Below are 16,301 nucleotides of genomic sequence, written 5' to 3' on the forward strand. Positions count from 1 at the left end.
TTACCTCATTGTGTTACCTCATTTGACGATAGATAGTGATTTAACAGACTTTTACCGAAAGGAAAATCTTCTAGATCATTACTTTAAAGTGCAAATTGTAGGCTAGATGGCAAACACATACAAATAAATAGAATTATGAACCAAAATGGGGTAACCAAGGGAAACTGTCAAGGGCTGAATGATACAGGGATGACGTATTTTTGGATGCAGGAAATTATTATAGCCCCAGTTCCATTGACAAAAAGCCAATTGGATTTTTCCATTGGATTTTGGATTGCTGCAAAAAATAAGGTGTGGCAAACCAACATTTATGATACACGGTTTGTGACAAGAGAATCTGCAGTTCAAGCTAACGTTGGTCACAGCCACTAAGCTAAAGGCGGACTGCGGTGTGATGAGGTGATGTAGTCTATGTTAGCAACCGCCTTTTTTAAGACACGTTAAAGCTGACATTTTTTCACGACATTTACCGACATGTTGTAGGACAAAACTTTAATATCTCTTAAGCTTGTGTTAACCACAGACCTTAATTCAGGCATCTCACCAAAAACCCATTGGAAAACCATTGACTTCAAGATGAGGGAACAGGAAGTGCACAAGTGCTGACTCATTTCTGGGTTTTATGACTCATTCCTGCACCACTATGTGATTTGGTATCTAAGGATTGCCAAACGTCTTTAAGTTTAGACACTATTACCTTACAGTCAGTCTCCCCTCATACTTTACACTCTAATGGGCTTTAAAGTGAGTGTGGGAAGATTATGTACACATTGTCGACAGAGAAACTGATAGTCTGTCAAGGTCTGTCAATTTCACTTTCAGTCAATTTAAATTTGTACTTCTTTGCAAAAAGATGGCAGATATTATATATTGTCAGACAGAATTATAGGTATGAGGTGCTGAAGTGATGAAGCACACGTGCAATTTGAGGATTTTAAGTCCTGCAAGACTTAATAATATTCCGACAGTGATTCGCAGCTCGATAGTACTGCTGCCATGTGAAAACATCGCGACTCAAACTCACACGTTTTCTGCTTGAAAAGCTCACACAGTCAATTACTTGCACTTAAGTTTTAGGAAATTAACTCAAAATCAATTATGTATTCTTTAATTTGCATGGTTATCAATCTGAGAGCAAAAGCTGTTTTACTTCTCCAAAAAATTGAAAGAAAAACAATTCTGGGGAACAATCATCTTTAGCAGTGCATACTCACAGCCACACACACACACACACACTGCGACTTTCTGCAAAACGTCTGAAGCAAGACATTCACAGATATAATTATATGAATTAGATGAGAGACTTGTCCTTAATTTTGCACCGCTGAAAGGCAAAAACTGAACAAATCAGCACTAATAGAATTCCGCGATTCTTCTCGTTCACCAATCACATGAATGACAGCATCTAATGCGCTGAAGCAATGTACTTTCCGTCTCCGGACATTAAATATTCATGCAAACACAACAAACCCACAACGGACGGGATTTGTTGAAAAAGTGGTAATCACCCCGACCCATGAAATATGAAAAATGTGAAAGTATAATAAGCATGAATTATGAATCTGGGCATTGATGAGCAATCATAAAGGATGTAGGCGAACCAACGCAGAGAGGTGGACGCCCTGATGAGCTCACTCATCTGCCATGCTCCAGGTCAGCGAGGCTGCATCGAACAAAGTAGAGCTGCGGTCGATTCCGGTTTCGGTGGTCCATCGGATCACTACCTGGTACGGGTCGATACCCAAAGCCCAGGTATTGCTACCTGAGCAAAGGGGCAGCAACAACTTCCGGCATTTGGCGGGAGTGGTGAGTTCTTCTTCAAGGCAACAAGGTGCAATCTGCATAGGCAACACTCGGGGGGGTGGGGGGGCTAGATGGGGCTATAGCAAGCCCCCAAATTACCTGCATCAGCTCATGCAGGTTTATGTAAACTGTTACTCAGTGTGCTTCGAATGTGCTGGCAGAAGTGAAAGGAACGCCTTGTTTTATCATCAAAACACCTCGTCAAGACCAACCGGAAACTAGTTAAAAAATGGGAAAGTGGAGGCAGGCATCAAGAGAAAGAATTAGAAGGACAACGCAATTGTGAGTCTAAAGCGTGCAGCCACTAGAGAGAAGGACACGGGAGGGTTTGTTGGAGTTCAAAACAAGCACACAATACAAGCCGATTGTGGTCCGACTAAATGTGCTATTTGTAGTCTTTCTGCTGCTCATTCTCCGGAGCAGTGTGTCTATTTCCCAAGTCTACAGTCCAGTCTGGCGACGCCATGTGAATATGAATCAGGGTTATACATGAACATTGATGCTTGAAAAGTGGGACTTCCTGATGAAATCCTTCTCCGTGTTTTACCCAGCATCACCAACAGTACATTTGTACCGTGATTTCTTCAAGAAGCAAAGGAAGCTATATGAACACTAAACGCTTCTACATTGAGTGACAAATGGTCCCCCAAAGCATGAATTACTAATACGTGCATGTAATGAATATGAATTATGAACATGGTTTTCAGGCATTAGGTGAAAAGCGACACGGAGAAGTGAATGATGACGGGTCCCCTGCTGCGTCACCCACCCATGTGTATTTGTTCCCGCGTTCATGGGGCTGTATGTTGCTGCGACGTGGGGCGTATTGATCCCAGTGAAATGTCAAACGTGGCATCGAGACAGTGTTTGAGTTATCTCATTTGCTTTGTTTGTTTTTTTTGTTTGTTTGTTTGTCTCGGCTGAGACCGTGTGGAGGAGGATTGGCGGAGCAACTGCACAAAGTCTGCAGATCACGGAGTGGATCAGCATTTTGCAAGAACAAACATTTACCCAGTTACAGCTTCAAGGAACATTCAATAAACGCATCCGTCTCCTTCTTCGGGTGTTCTAAAAACATTAAAAAGAAGAAAGTCCCCATTTCATTGAAAACACATTTTTATAGAACATGATGTCATTGGGCGAGACACTCTTGATGGAATAGTTCCATAATTTTTGGAAACACAAATATTCATTTTTGAGAATGAGCTGAGCATATAAGTCTGTTGTCAGTGTACATACGCTAAATATAAGGCCACAGCCAGCAGACAGCTAGCTTAGCTTAGCACAAAGACTGGAAACAGAGGGAAGTAGCTAGCCTGGATCTGTCATAAATCGATCTAGCAGCACCTCCAACGCTCACTAAATCACCTCATATATTGTTTCTTGTGACCAGCCTAGCTTAGCTATCTCGACCTGTTTTCAAGTTTCCATCCAACTGTAGATTTTGAACAAATACATAGAAAGTCTGCAAAAGAGAATGCAAGTTAATGTGCGATCCCTGTACTCTAAAACTGTCTAAATACATTTTTTTACAGGAGAGTGACTGTACACAGCTCTGGTAGCAGTAGCGACCTGTCAATCACAAGGTTGCCCCGCCCTAGAGCATATCATGCTTAATGGTCTATTGCACTTTAAATGGGACGATCATTTACGAAATGAACATCATGCTGTATAGAAGACTTGAGACTTGCGATTTAGATCATAAACTCATGTTTACAATGTTTACTGAGGTAATAAATCTAGTGAGAAGTAGAGTCATTTTCTCATAGACTTCCATACAATCAGACTTTTTTCCATCAGAGTCGCCCCCTGATGGCCATTAGAAAGAATCCATGTCTAAGGCACTTCGGCATTCGCTTCACTTTTCGAAACTGGAGGTTGCCACCTGGTCGTAACTACCTCATGCCACTGAGTTGGACACGTCAAAGAAGCATACTTCCCTAAATGTCAGCCTGTTCAGTGATCCAGTGAAACACCTTCAGTTTTCAATCCAGATTTCGGGGCGATTAAGACGTCTCTGCCAGAGTTACGGCTGGCTGCTTGTGAAAAGACAGCGTGGCTAAAGGGGTCAGACAGGCTTCTGAACATAATCTGTGAAACTCAAGGCTGCCAGAGGCTGAAATAAGGGTGGTGTCAAAAGCACTTTAAAAGCGAACAGCTGCTGGTGAGCAGCAACGAATCAGGTGCAGAGACTGAGTCAAGTTTGCTCTCGGGCTAAACAGTAAATGACCAGATGCACTAACTTGCCCGTCCTTAAAACACAGTCCAACTCTACAAACAAACAACAGCTTGGACTGCTTTAGTTGAGTGTGACAGATGCAGCTAATTGGAAGCTGCCAGATCAAATTAAACACTTGAATTAGGTTTGTCTCCGTTGCATCCCAACCAAGTTCCATCCTGTGTAAACACCTTGTGGGAGAGAGATGTTCTTTTTTCGGGGGGTGGGGGGGAGGAGATAAAATTCACACCCGACTTATTCTCTTTATGCACAATTAAAGCATGTGTACAGATATGCTGTAAAAGGAACTGCTGCCTGCTACCAAGGAAAAGCAGAAATATATATAATCCCAGCAATGATGTGACAGTGCAGCGATTCACTCCCACATTTTGTTACGCAACATGTGCAAATGCAAACCACTTTACAAGGGAAACGTTTACAGCGAGAGCTTCCCACTCGCTGTTGAGAGAAATAAATAAGAGCGAAAACAATAACTTGAAGAATTCTATTGACCGTGGGTTTCATACTGCCGCACAGAACTTATTTCCAACAATGGTCCTTTTTTCATTTTGTTGTATATTGTCAAGCAAGTAGTGGGTGCGAATAAAACACAAGCACAACTAGAAAACTAAGTGCAAAGGGTTATGAAAACATTTAAGATATGAGCCAAGGAATTCTTAGAATACTGTGATTTAATTTTGTTTCTCTCTTTACTGAATGCAAGACAGAGCTGAGAAAACTACCGTTACTAAATACAGCCTTAAAATACTTAAGGATGGCAATACATAACTGACTGTGGGTGTAAAAGCTCTCTGCCGATTATTTCCCAGTGTTAAAAAAATAGCTCCTATTCTTACAGTCATGCCTTTCTCCAAATGTGAAATTTTTAAAGCTCCGGTCCCCCATTGTTGCAAAGAACCCGATATTCAAAAGTCTACATTTTCCTGTATTCCACCCATAGCACACAAAGTAGATAACAAATTGGCCAAATTTAATACAAACTGTGCATTCTTTAGTCAACCTTGTGGACCAGCTGCCGATGCAGAGAGAGTACCATTTGGAGCTTTAAAGACGCAGCGAAGTCAAAATATTTATTCTCAATCAATATATTTTCCATAATGTTAAACGCTTACTAAAAGGTGCAAGCTAGCTAATATAGTTAGCTGATTCTGTTGTTTTTGTTGACTGTACACTTTTGAAGTATATTCTCATATCCCATAAAAGCATTATTTTTCCAAAACTGAGAATTGAAAATATAGACCTATTATGCTGATGTACACTGGCAAGGAAGCTAGCAGATCTAGCTAGCTGTTTTGCTATTTTAAGGGGCTAACATGTATCTTTATTTTCTTTGACTGTAGAATTTTTAAGCATTGTTCACGTACATTGTTAAAGTGCTTTCATTAGAGAGTGAAAATAAGCATTTTGTGTTTCTGAACTGCTGATTAAAAAGACGTAGAACTGTCTTACTAGTGTTTTTTAACAAGCTTTACTGAACTTAACCTGTTACAGTACACAATCACAAAATACACACACACGCACACACATACACACAGTATATACCATATGCTAATTGACGGTCATTGACCAACACCGCCTTCCTCTAGTTGTTCACCTGCAGTGATCACAATACCACAACTCAATCCTTAATCAAACCAAGCTTGTACGAGTCTTTTTTGGCTTCCACTTGAACCGAACTATTCTCTTTTTGCCCAGACCAGACGCTGTGCGAGTTGTGCCATCTGTCCCCTCGCACCTGAACTGACCAGTTCTACAGAGGAACAGACAGCGGATCAGAGGAGACTGAAACAGCCATGTCACCCCTCAGCACACGAGAGAAAGAAAGAGGCAGCGGGCCCAACTTCAGTCTGCTGTTTGTATAGAGCCATTCATCTCCTTATTAGGATCAGTGCCGGGGCTGAGTGGAAGCTACAGGAGCTCTCTGTGTTATTGGTGTCAGTGTCAGAGGATTTGAAAAGATGCTGAACAAGGAACTCAGTGCTATTTGTTTAAGTATAGACAGGGACAGGCACAGAGAGAGACGAAGGCTGAAAAAAGGACATCAACGCCGCTCTAGAACATTGTCTTGTAAACTTTTTCTGGGCAGAATCAGTCATTCGCCTAAGCACTACTACTACTCCAATGTGGACAAAAGAGTGTGGTTTTCTAAATGGCCAACACAGAGTGTCTGAATCTGCGGAGTGTTTGGCAGCGCTGCTGTGTGCTGTTGGCGCAGAAGTGTGTGGTGAGATTGCAGCATTGAAACGGCTACCAGAGGGACGTCCATTATGAATTATGAAAAGGCCTCTCATTATCACTGCCAACATTATAAAAAAAAGAAACACGAAAAGAGGAGAAAAATCGATGCATGACGGGGAATCCATCAGCTACGTGAAACATTTAATGCCGGCCAGCAAAAAAAAAAGAAAAAGCTCTAAAAACCGTGGAACAATTAGAGAAAAGCCTACAGTTGGAAACAACAAACAAACGGCTGACTATCACAGAGGGAGCTGCTGGTGCCAAAACAAATGAGTGGTTTCCTTTATTGAGTAGTGGCCTTACAGCTGCAGGTGGGGAAGACAAGTGAGAGTGTTGTTGCGGGGCGAGATAACAACACATGAGTGATCAAAAACCAAGCACGCAGACGTTTATGGCCCAGAGTGGACCGCCCCGGTAACAAAACAACATTACCTTTCCTCTACAAACCACCGCTGCTTGCTGAAAAGCGTGACTTTGGGAATTTGTTGTAAAATGTAGACTGGCTTTAGTGTTGACGCACTCCCAACAAGGCCCGCTAATGTTGCTGCGGCGAAATCAGTTTATGATTTTTACAAAGAACAAGGAGCTCTGTACAGTGTCTCTGTTGAAGGTGGATGAGTCTTCACAGGCTGTATTCTAAGGTGTAATCAGAGTTGGCGAGAGCGCCAACTCTGATTATAAATCAACAACCTTATTAATGAGGAGGGAGGACGCTTATTGGCACGCTGAGGAAGAAGGCCGTAAAGAGGAACAGCAGAGTGTACCGCTCGTACAAGTGTGAAGGATAAACGGCAGTCAATTGGTTTGAGCAACAGCCCCTCTAAATAACTGTGCATGTCCCTGTGTGCAACAGTACTAGATTATGATGACTGTAACTCAATGTGAGGAGCGTTTTCTTCTAAAGTAAAAGGATCAAACCAGAGCAGCTTGTGTCATTTCTGGACCATTCACAAGAAAATGTGTGTACTTTACATAACTCACAATGCTTTCCATTGAACTGTTAATGTTTTTGTTCTATTATGTTTTGGATGCATTTGTAAGTATAGTAGTGTGGGGACTTGGTTTTCTTTAGAAGTTGCTGGAGAAAGGAAATCTGTCACAGTAAAAAACACTTTATTTATTTCTGTTATGGTTGCATGCAGTTGAAAGAAATGTTCATGGTGGCAAGCCCTGATATCTTGACAGCGAGCCAAATCCCAAATGAAGTAAACTACAATTGAACGCATGAAAAACAACAATACGTTTGAAAAGTAATGTTTCTATTTAGCAGTCAACTTTCAGGTCTATAATGTCAGAATTCCATCACTGAATTTCAGTGGCTGTGACAAACAGTTCATGGCAGCAATTTCAGTACTTTAAAACTCTCCTTCTCTGAGACATAACTCAGTCAAATCACAACACAAAGACATGATACAAATATCTTTAGATTCAGTGTGACTTGCACCTCCCAAGCATATTATATTATATCTGACAAAAGTCCAGAACTCCTTTCAGACAACTGTCATGGCAAATTTATAAAAAGTGAAAAATAATATGTGTACCGGCCCCGCCACTCGGATCCACTCCAATGGGCTCTTCCCTGGCCCATGCTGCACCCTTCCACAAACATGCATGACAATCGGGCAAATTGGTTTTCAACAAAAACGAGAACATCACCATTAAACATTAAAAACAACTTGGTGTCACAGTAATCCAGCGAGTTGACTTTACTTCCACACCTACAGTGCAAACAGGAACTGCTAATGGCTAAGTTGGCACACTTACAATGGTGCCAATGTTCTACTTCTACAGTTATGATGTAAATGTAAACCCACGTTGGGCTAAATAATGGATAAAAAGTGTGTGTGTGTGTGTGTGTGTGTGTGTGTGTGTGTGTGTGTGTGTACAGCACAGTTGATACTTTACTGGGCTGCAAACACACCAACAGACAAGTTTGTGCAACAGACCCAAACCAAACCCAGAACCACACAAAAAAAACCCACACAGGACGTGTGTCGCATGCGTCCGCAGCTTATTACTGAGAACTGCAAACACACAAGGCAGGTGTGAGCGTACAAAAGTGTGGAGGAATGACGGCGGCTGTTTCTGGATCTGCCTTCCAACCTGTCTGACCGGTTTAGAAGCCACACGACGGGGCCGACGGGGACTGGGAGGAGTCCCGTGTATCTGCTCCTCCACGGAGCACAGCAGCGAACCCGAGCTGACGCGACCCTCGATGAGCACATTTCTCACATCCTACACTCAGTGAGAGACCGTCCGCGTGCACCCGCCGGCTTCAGTGGGCGTTTGATGCAACAAGCACCATTTAATTAGCAGCAGGACATAACACAGAGGTCGAAGTTTACCCGACTTCCTCAGCGGAGCCGCATATCTCGTTAACCAGAATTTTTTTTAAATCATGGTCCTCAGAAGACAAACCGCAACTTCATCACGTTGCAAAAATATATTTGTGCAAATGAACAGAATTTTCCTCAGCAGCAAGTAAGCATGGCATTGTTGTGAATTTGCACTTCTTCTTTTGGGGGGGCTACTAATCCCTTTCTAATCCTCTTTTTAGGTCTCGTTTTATGCATTTATAAATACTGCACTATGATCGACCGCTTGTCCTCTATTCACCCGCTCTCTGCAGCGTGCGAGGCAATCACACACTTCAGTCATCGGGGAAATGGAACGGCTCAACAGCGGAATTAGCCTTCCTCCACAACTGTTGAATGCAAAAGGCTCCAATTAATGATTGCTAAGTGTGAAGTGGCCCGAAAGAAAACAATGGCCGCTGGCTCGGTTTGTTGGAAGGGGCCAACGTAGCTGGAGCAAAGCATTTCCGCGGCAGACCACGAAGAAAGCAGAATGAACAGCCCTGAAAAAAAGAAGTGGCAACTGTTCTCTTTCCTTTTCAACTGTGGCTGAAATATGAATTTTACTGTGGGGAGTTAAAAAAATAACAAAGAGCAGCATTATGGGTATCGTTGCAACAGATCAAAGCAAGACAACAACACGATGAGTCTCATCCTTTAGAGGCAACGGGGGTTTGTTCAAAGAAGGCGGCAGTCGAGAGGGAGCGACGGAAACGAGTGTAGGTATGCAAAGGAAGGGAGGAAGGGAGGGGGGGTATGGAGAATCTGCTGACTCATTGTAATCATCAGGCTGAGGCGAGCCGAGCTGAGCTGCTGCTGCTCAGGGTAAAGCTCTCTGCCTCCCCTTCAGAAGGACAAAGTACTGCTTCCCATCAACTGCGAGGAGCTACATGACTGAAGGTGGGAAAGCAGAATGGTGAAATAAAACTGCCTCGTGGCACGAAATAGTGTCTCTTTTCTCTTCTTACATCCGACTGCAGACAGAATGATGCAATCTGAGGAAGGCAATGAATCGCCCCGAAGCTGTGTGAGGGAAAACCAAAGCTAAATATAAAGCCCCGATCAGACAGACAGCAACAGCAACAGCGCTGCAACAGGCTTGTGAAGAGGGCCCTCGACTGAGGGAGGAAGAGGCCGCTGCAAATAACTGTGGACATCGTTGCTGGATAGCCCAACAAAACACTCCATTAAAGACCACGCGGCGAAACGATATGATGTTCGGGTCTGAGTCGTAGCGGTGCAGCGTCCTGAAGAGGCTTAATTCTACTCCCATAACAAAACCCCCCCAAAAAAAGCAGGCACAGCCGGTGCGATTACGCTCGCTGGATCCAGCTGCCGTAATGTCACGTTATCCTCTTTTGATTATTCCCAACAAAGCTGATTTAAGAAATAAAAAGAAAGCATGTAAAACAGAGATTTAAGATTAGGCCTGTTAGACAAACGAATAAACACAAAGCTGCAGTGCACTTCACCACTGTGGTACGCACGAATCCATCAGCCGACAATCAATAACACACTGCTGCTCATCAGTTTATCAGGTATCAAGTGTTCGTTGGTGTGTAAACAATGTTTGTGTGGTGTGATGGCATTTAGACCGGGAAGGTTTGAAAAAATGCTATTGAGTTGTTGTTAAAGGTTGACTTGTACTAGCAATTAAAGGTCAGGATATTTAAGCCTTCTGACCTTTTTTTGTATCTATCCGTCCTCAGTCACCCATCTTTATAGTTTTGTAAAGCCTCCATTCCCACTGGACCAAACAAAAAACGTAACATCTGGCTTTTGCCTTCAATGGGAAAGGTTACAATCGTCATTCATTCCAAATGACTCTGCAGTAATCACGAGTATTTATTGGCTCCAGCTCTGATCAGCAGTGTTTGAAAAATGACCCCTCGATGCTAAAATCAACAGAGATTTGGGTTATTATTTGAATTGATGTACAAAACATACAATATGCTCTCGTCAAAGCCACCAGACTGCAGTCAGATAACAGTTATTTTACTCGCTGATCATCGAAGCACACTTAATTCAAACTGAACAGAAACTAAATAAAACGTCTTTCTTAGTCTTTCCACTGTAACAACAATCACCAACTCTGGTTTGGTAAAAATAAACCCTGAATTCACACAGTTAGATGTGAATAAAAGCAGTTATGTGCTCTCCTCAGAACTACCCGACTCCGTTGACCAAATCAGTAATTGTACTTCGCTGCTCTTCAGAAAAAAAAAACACTTTATTCAAACCTGACAGAACAAAAATGAAGCTCATTAATACTATCTGTGTTAGTCTTTCCACTGATCCAAATATCCCCAACTGTGGTTTGATAGTTTGAAAGAGACTGAATAAGTAAGGCATATTTTTATCTTCCGTATCACGTCCACAGCGTGCACACTGAGTTTACAGCGAGTCCCTTGTGTCTGGGAACGCAATTTGAATGATGCAGACTGCCATTATCCTTAAAAACAACATTATAGAGAGGCAATGACACAATAAATGGTTATGCCATGAATATTAATAGTATGAAAATGGGGGTTGTTCTACTAACAATCCTAAAGGATGAAAACTTGAGGGCCAAATATGGATTCAGGTGAAGGTCAGGGTTGTGGTTTGATGTTAGTTGTGATGATACAGTTAGGGTTTGGAACTAGGCAATGCATGATGTCAATAAGCAAGTACCTCACAAGAATATCAGTACGAATGCATGTGTGTGTCCATGAGTGGATTATGACACAATGAGCCCCTGGGCAAACACATGCTTTTTGGTTGCTTTGTGTCTCTTTGCATCTGTTTTGCATCTCTTTGCAGACGTAGCATGTTTCCTTGTGGTCATTTTGAGTCTCTTCCTGGTTAGTACGAGTCTCTTTGAGTGACATTTCGCCAGTTAAAGGCCAGGGGGTCCCCCGACACGTTGGGCCCCTGGGCCTGACCCTGGCAGGTCCGTCCAATAATCCATCCATGTGTGTGACTCTGTGTGTGTGATTGCTCACTGGTGTTCCGAAGGCAGGAAGAGACGTGACCAAGCTCACCAGGCTACAAAAAACATGACGAGCCAAAGAGCAGTCAGCTGGGCCCAAAGAAATGACAAGCGCATGACACACACACACGCACACACACACACACACACAGCTGCTGCATTGCCTTTGCATCATCGTTGGTAACATCAGGGTGACCCCTACACAATTTTGCAGCGCTCTATGCATGTGCCTGGAGCTACAGCATAAACAAAAGAAACCATGACTCAGGTAAAATGGCCACCACTTCCTCTGTGATACCGTTTCATACACAGGAGCTGATCTGAACTGATCTCTTTTTCCCACGGAGGAGTAAGTAAGAAGTGGCCGAGTTGACTTAGCGAGTGCGAGGAATGACTCGTCTCCGATGAGACACGGGGGGGGAGGAGGGCTGCCTCAGCCTCGCTGGATGCTTCATACATGCTCGTTTTGAATTGCAAATGGTGGGAGGCAGCATGCCGGGCTGTGAATTCCCAGCGGAGCCCTCGGGCAACTGAACTCACACACAAACACAAACATGTGCACACTAGTAGCGAGACTTTGTGCACTAAAAGCTCCCCCCCCCCCCCCCCCAAAACTGGCGCTGGGATGAGGTAATGGCCCCCTGGCAGTTAGGAGGGCGAGAGTATGAGGGGATGGGGGGGGCGGCATCAGGAGGCTGGCTGGCAGAGTGACATTGCAGGCCTGACACAGCAGACGCAGGAGTGTGTCCGATGTTAACGACAGCAGGTCGGCCGGCTGAGGCCAACGGCGCGTGTGTGTGTGTGTGTGTGTGTGCACACGTGCGTGAGGCCTGGAGGGAGAGCGTGACAGAAGTACCATGGACACTGCAGACCTGCCGGTCTGGCATAAGCGCAACGACAAGACGAACCGATACAGTGAGAAACATGACACAATGTGAGTCGATCGGAAGAGCTTTTGAGGGAAACACTTCATCGAGACCTTCCTGGAGATCATAGTCGATTGCAACCAACTGTGCAAACGACTCAGTGCAATCGATAGAAATATAGTTGGGGGGGGGGGGGGCTACAGCCGTAGAGTCCACCCCGTAGGTGTAACCCCCCCCCCAACGTGCACTACAGAAAGCATTCCTCGTCAATTACTGCATGTAATTCCACAAAACCCACGAAGAAGCCAGGGGGCCAAAGGTGAGACCATTTCCATACAGGGGACCTGCCCCAGCACGCAGACAAAAACACAGAGCAGAGCGTTGTTTCACCTCTGTAGCCGAACGTCTCCACGCCGTTCTCGGCCTAAGGTGCACCGTCTACGCATCACGACAAACGATCATACCGCGAGGAAGACGGAAAACAACAAGGGGCCAAAATATATACGAAACTACACGTTTGTTTTACTTGGTGTGGGCAAAACCAGAGGGGTTGTTGACAAGAGAGGGCGTGACAATGGCAGCACTGACTGTGTGAGTCCACAGCGCGTGTGTGTGTGTGTGTGTGTGTGTGTGTGTGTGTGTGCATGCATCTGTCAAGTGTGGCTGTTGCATAATTAGCGGTAGGTGTGTTGAGAGAACACACAGACATAAAAAGGGCGATATAGCAGATCCAGTTTGTCCTGAGAGCCTGACACACAAACGGCACAACTTTTTTTTTTTTTTTTTTTTAAATAAAGTGTAGAGCATCACGTGGCCTGTAGAGTGGCTGTCCAGATCCTGGAAGTGGTGGTGAGGGGGGGAATCTAGCAGCCTGGTTGGTTTGTCAACACTGACTGGGCCAGTACAGGCGCACAAAACGACGCAACAACTTGCCTCTGCTGCTTCATTCCCACAATATTATTCAACCCCCGCGGCGGAGGGACGGCAAGCATGTGGGCAAAGTCCATGCGCGGTCTTACAATGAACAGCCGCAGCTTGAAATGAATGCATTTGTTATTTCTTGCACCGCAGCAGCAAAAGGCAACCAAAAAGAGAGAATCCAGCAGAGCACCGTAATCATTGAGGGGAAAAACGTTGAAGCCGGACATTCAACAAATCATTTAACACAACCAAGCCTGGGTTTAAAACGACATAGTGCAAACTAGCGAGAGATCTAGAGAGAGAGGGGGGGGATATGAATATTCCAACATACCCTCCTGTCAGACAGACATCCAGGGGAGGACCATGGATGGTGGTGCGCACCGGCGGAGGTCAATCTTTCTCCCCTTCGCCGCTCCGTGTTTATTCTCCGGTTACAGGGGCGGGAGGAAAGGGAGTGTGTCGGTGTTTTGCCGGTGAAAAAGCCTAATGAGAGAAGGAGGAGAGAAAGAGGGAGGGACGCTGTCAGATGCAGTGAGGGAGGCGGGCGAGGAGGGGAGGAGGGAGGGAGCAGTGACACACACGCGCGCACGCGTAGCAGTGTGTGTTCAGGAGGAATGCGTAAAGACGAAAGACTCGAGTGCCATTCCTGCCAAAAACAATAAAATAAATGAAAAGAAAAGTCCCTCTCTGTCAACAAGTACTCCAATCTCAATAAACACGCGGAAACACGCTAACAAATATGACATAACAACACATTGTTTCCACGGCAGCTGCATTCACGTGTCAGTGATTCTTTATTTATTTTATGTCAGGGGCTTAGATACATACATTTAAGTGTATTTGGATTGTTAATTTTTCGGCGTTTCCTCTTCTTGCTTGGGATGAATTTTTTTTTTTTAAGCACCACATCAGAGGCTTTTGCTGTTATTTCTCGCGGTGTCGTCACAACCCCTTTTGATTTCATCACCGACGTCCGCTGCTAAGAAACGCACGCGGCGGACTCGACTCTCTCACCTTTGCATACAGAGATGATGGGGTTTATTTATATATTTGTTCGGCACAAAGGAGAGCGCGCCCTGTTGCGAACAAAACAACAATGGCAACTCGCCCGTGAAAGCAGTAATAGGGAGGTATCAGTTCCCCATTGTGTGTGATAAATGAACAATGTTGTATTTTGAAAGGCACGCTGAGTTTAATGTAATTAAACCACTGATTAGGGGGTTGCTGATTGGATTCATCAGTCAGTCCTTTACAAAAGCACGGCCTATAGTGCTGCACTATGTTTAGAAAGATAGCTTAAATACAGTAATATAACCATAGGCCCATATACAAAACATTTATAGATATTATATGTATATATATATTATATGTTTACCAATAAACCACTGTATCACGTGGCATCTCCACTGATTCAGCATTGCATTATTATGACACATGGACAGTTTAAAAACAACAACAAAAGGATCAAAACTGATGCAGCAGACCACAGATATGTTTTTTTTCATTCCACACAGGTGTGTTATGCAAGGATAGGATGTGCAGTTCCATTTGGAGCCACAAGGCGCTATATACAATGTGTTTCCGCACGTGCCGAAATTAGTTTTATTGTCCAATCTCGGGTCTTACAACCTTACATAAATGCTAGCTGTCCAGCACAAAAAAAACAGGTAGGCAAAGTTAGCGGCTGGCTGGTGAACATAGCGGAACATTTAGTCGCTAAAGACCCAGATAATAATAGGGGGGGCCGAGCACCATATTTTTGCCCCGAGGCCACCAAGCAGGTTAATCCGGCCGTGCTTATGTCTCAGATGTATAGATGAGTGGCAAATCAAAGGAAAATCAAACAGTGTCTTAATAACTTCCAGTGGCTTATATATATATCGCAGCAGCCTCCCAATTACAGCTGCATACTCATAGGTGTTCAGCTGGCCTCTTGTCTGTGAAAAGCCATAGTATACGATTCACATCATCTTCATACTCATCGAAGCATTCAAGCGAGCTCTCTTGCTCTGAAGCATCTGCGTCATATGTCTTTCCACATAAAAGGCTTTTCTTTTCCTTTTTTTTTTATTTCCCCCGTCTGTGTATTTATATTTTCTTCCCAGGGTCTGACCTTTAAGACTCTTTCACTGACAGAGCTGTACATGAAATGGTGTCTGTGAGGCCCCTAAAAAGAAAAGAGAAATCCACATTTCAGATCTCGGCATTAAAACATACCGCATGTGTTTTTTTTTTTGCTTTGTGGGACAAACTGATTGACGCCTCAAGAACATACGAGAAAGAATGCAAAAGCCATGCATGTTTCTTCGTGGCAATGTTCCAGATTTTTTGTTTGCTCTGGCTTTTTGTTAAAGCCAATATGGATCATATGCACAATGCTATATATAAGCTGACAAAATCAAAATACTTTAAGCATTTGCCAATTGATTTGAAGCTCATCTTAATACACATTAAAGCTTGTTTAAGTTGAGGATGGACAAATCAATTATAGCTACTTTTAAAGCCAGTCTGTTAAATAATGAAGCATCTCCATCTTTTTTAGGGTGGGGGGGGGGGGGCACTTGGCAGGACAGCGGAAGCACTGCGGACAGCATAAACAGCTGAAACCACAAAATATCCTGGTCACACATCAACTACCTTTAAATCCGCCCCCCTCAGCACAGCTCCAGGGCAGTTCGTGCCGGTGCTCCCCAAAATTAGAGCTGACAGACCGTCTCATAGAAAATCTATGTGAGATCCTTCTGACGGGCTTTTTAGAATTCTACCGCGTCTGCTGTTAGCTGCAGGTTGCTGTTCGAAGACATCAATTACTCAAAGTGAAGCCGAGGTGATGCCGCTTGTTTTTCTGGGATGCTCTGCCTCCGATGATGTTTTTTTAAATAGGACGGAACATCATAATTATTTCATTC

General features: G+C 43.9%; 1 protein-coding gene across 9 annotated transcripts in view; it reads right to left on the minus strand.

The window, feature by feature from the left end:
- The window catches only part of LOC116387001 (band 4.1-like protein 1), a 75,841-nt gene extending 61,906 nt beyond the window's left edge, over positions 1-13,935 (minus strand). For 5 of the 9 annotated variants that reach the window (XM_031853673.1, XM_031853691.1, XM_031853682.1 and 2 more), the window contains exon 1: positions 13,724-13,935. The gene's annotated coding sequence lies outside the window, so the exon portion shown is untranslated. The remainder of the gene's footprint in view (positions 1-13,723) is intronic. The other 4 variants (XM_031853718.1, XM_031853736.1, XM_031853710.1 and 1 more) reach the window with 2 other exon arrangements.
- Between the last annotated feature and the right edge of the window lie 2,366 nt (positions 13,936-16,301).

The sequence above is a fragment of the Anarrhichthys ocellatus genome, unplaced genomic scaffold, assembly GCF_004355925.1.
Source record: "Anarrhichthys ocellatus isolate YVR2014 unplaced genomic scaffold, GSC_Weel_1.0 scaffold1, whole genome shotgun sequence".
In the NCBI taxonomy this organism is placed as follows: domain Eukaryota; kingdom Metazoa; phylum Chordata; class Actinopteri; order Perciformes; family Anarhichadidae; genus Anarrhichthys; species Anarrhichthys ocellatus.